The following is a 2,500-nucleotide window of genomic DNA, read 5'->3' on the forward strand; positions in this document are numbered from 1 at the left end:
TGTCCACGAGGGTGTGCTCTTGCACTATTTCATCAGCAACACTGCCTTGTATTAAGCATTTAATGATGAATTGACTAAATGTCTGTTTTATCAGACTCACTTTGACTATATATGTTGTAGCAAGATATTGTTTCTCGCTTACGGCCATACCAGCCTGGGTACGCCCGATCTCGTCTGATCTCGGAAGCTAAGCAGGGTCGGGCCTGGTTAGTACTTGGATGGGAGACCGCCTGGGAATACCAGGTGCTGTAAGCATTTTGTCCACGAGGGTGTGCCCCTGCACTATTTCATCAGCAACACTGCCTTGTAGTAAGCATTTAATGATGAATTGACTAAATGCAGCTTCCTGCCTTTTTAATAGGATCAAATTTCCTTGTGTTTTCAATTAGCATCTGCCTTGTATTTATAAGACAAACAAGAATATTGTTGCTGAATGCAGCTTGTGTGTGCTTTGTGCTCCTTTGCCCTGTTCAAATGATGAAAGGAAATAAAGTTTGTATTTTATCCAACTACCTGTGCTAAAAAGTGATGGGAACAGTGTTTGTAATTTCTTCTACTTTTTCAGTGACACAAAGTTCAAGCTGCTTATCTAATTGGTGAAAATGCAATGTCTGTTTATCACACTCACTTTGACTATATATGTTGTAGCAAGAGATTGTTTCTCGCTTACGGCCATACCAGCCTGGGTACGCCCGATCTCGTCTGATCTCGGAAGCTAAGCAGGGTCGGGCCTGGTTAGTACTTGGATGGGAGACCGCCTGGGAATACCAGGTGCTGTAAGCATTTTGTCCACGAGGGTGTGCTCTTGCACTATTTCATCAGCAACACTGCCTTGTATTAAGCATTTAATGATGAATTGACTAAATGTCTGTTTTATCAGACTCACTTTGACTATATATGTTGTAGCAAGAGATTGTTTCTCGCTTACGGCCATACCAGCCTGGGTACGCCCGATCTCGTCTGATCTCGGAAGCTAAGCAGGGTCGGGCCTGGTTAGTACTTGGATGGGAGACCGCCTGGGAATACCAGGTGCTGTAAGCATTTTGTCCACGAGGGTGTGCCCCTGCACTATTTCATCAGCAACACTGCCTTGTAGTAAGCATTTAATGATGAATTGACTAAATGCAGCTTCCTGCCTTTTTAATAGGATCAAATTTCCTTGTGTTTTCAATTAGCATCTGCCTTGTATTTATAAGACAAACAAGAATATTGTTGCTGAATGCAGCTTGTGTGTGCTTTGTGCTCCTTTGCCCTGTTCAAATGATGAAAGGAAATAAAGTTTGTATTTTATCCAACTACCTGTGGTAAAAAGTGATGGGAACAGTGTTTGTAATTTCTTCTACTTTTTCAGTGACACAAAGTTCAAGCTGCTTATCTAATTGGTGAAAATGCAATGTCTGTTTATCACACTCACTTTGACTATATATGTTGTAGCAAGAGATTGTTTCTCGCTTACGGCCATACCAGCCTGGGTACGCCCGATCTCGTCTGATCTCGGAAGCTAAGCAGGGTCGGGCCTGGTTAGTACTTGGATGGGAGACCGCCTGGGAATACCAGGTGCTGTAAGCATTTTGTCCACGAGGGTGTGCTCTTGCACTATTTCATCAGCAACACTGCCTTGTATTAAGCATTTAATGATGAATTGACTAAATGTCTGTTTTATCAGACTCACTTTGACTATATATGTTGTAGCAAGAGATTGTTTCTCGCTTACGGCCATACCAGCCTGGGTACGCCCGATCTCGTCTGATCTCGGAAGCTAATCAGGGTCGGGCCTGGTTAGTACTTGGATGGGAGACCGCCTGGGAATACCAGGTGCTGTAAGCATTTTGTCCACGAGGGTGTGCCCCTGCACTATTTCATCAGCAACACTGCCTTGTAGTAAGCATTTAATGATGAATTGACTAAATGCAGCTTCCTGCCTTTTTAATAGGATCAAATTTCCTTGTGTTTTCAATTAGCATCTGCCTTGTATTTATAAGACAAACAAGAATATTGTTGCTGAATGCAGCTTGTGTGTGCTTTGTGCTCCTTTGCCCTGTTCAAATGATGAAAGGAAATAAAGTTTGTATTTTATCCAACTACCTGTGGTAAAAAGTGATGGGAACAGTGTTTGTAATTTCTTCTACTTTTTCAGTGACACAAAGTTCAAGCTGCTTATCTAATTGGTGAAAATGCAATGTCTGTTTATCACCCTCACTTTGACTATATATGTTGTAGCAAGAGATTGTTTCTCGCTTACGGCCATACCAGCCTGGGTACGCCCGATCTCGTCTGATCTCGGAAGCTAAGCAGGGTCGGGCCTGGTTAGTACTTGGATGGGAGACCGCCTGGGAATACCAGGTGCTGTAAGCATTTTGTCCACGAGGGTGTGCTCTTGCACTATTTCATCAGCAACACTGCCTTGTATTAAGCATTTAATGATGAATTGACTAAATGTCTGTTTTATCAGACTCACTTTGACTATATATGTTGTAGCAAGAGATTGTTTCTCGCTTAC

At 42.6% G+C, this 2,500-nt stretch overlaps 7 non-coding genes across 7 annotated transcripts in view; all 7 read left to right on the forward strand.

The window, feature by feature from the left end:
- Positions 1 to 136: 136 nt before the first annotated feature.
- On the forward strand, positions 137 to 255 carry LOC145873092 (5S ribosomal RNA). The gene has a single exon (XR_014388723.1). It is a non-coding gene; the product is annotated as a 5S ribosomal RNA (ribosomal RNA).
- A 409-nt stretch (positions 256 to 664) lies between these two features.
- Positions 665 to 783, forward strand: LOC145873093 (5S ribosomal RNA). The gene has a single exon (XR_014388724.1). It is a non-coding gene; the product is annotated as a 5S ribosomal RNA (ribosomal RNA).
- Positions 784 to 922: 139 nt separating this feature from the next.
- LOC145873094 (5S ribosomal RNA) lies at positions 923 to 1,041 on the forward strand. The gene has a single exon (XR_014388725.1). It is a non-coding gene; the product is annotated as a 5S ribosomal RNA (ribosomal RNA).
- A 409-nt stretch (positions 1,042 to 1,450) lies between these two features.
- LOC145873095 (5S ribosomal RNA) lies at positions 1,451 to 1,569 on the forward strand. Its single transcript, XR_014388726.1, has one exon. It is a non-coding gene; the product is annotated as a 5S ribosomal RNA (ribosomal RNA).
- A 139-nt stretch (positions 1,570 to 1,708) lies between these two features.
- LOC145867677 (5S ribosomal RNA) lies at positions 1,709 to 1,827 on the forward strand. The gene has a single exon (XR_014383670.1). It is a non-coding gene; the product is annotated as a 5S ribosomal RNA (ribosomal RNA).
- Positions 1,828 to 2,236: 409 nt separating this feature from the next.
- LOC145873096 (5S ribosomal RNA) lies at positions 2,237 to 2,355 on the forward strand. Its single transcript, XR_014388727.1, has one exon. It is a non-coding gene; the product is annotated as a 5S ribosomal RNA (ribosomal RNA).
- Positions 2,356 to 2,494: 139 nt separating this feature from the next.
- Positions 2,495 to 2,500, forward strand: part of LOC145873097 (5S ribosomal RNA) — a 119-nt gene continuing 113 nt past the window's right edge. Inside the window, exon 1 of the ribosomal RNA XR_014388728.1 lies at positions 2,495 to 2,500. This exon is cut by the window's right edge and continues 113 nt beyond it. This is a non-coding gene — a ribosomal RNA (5S ribosomal RNA).

This window comes from Salmo salar, unplaced genomic scaffold, assembly GCF_965601325.2.
Source record: "Salmo salar unplaced genomic scaffold, fSalSal1 ptg000293l, whole genome shotgun sequence".
NCBI lineage: Eukaryota > Metazoa > Chordata > Actinopteri > Salmoniformes > Salmonidae > Salmo > Salmo salar.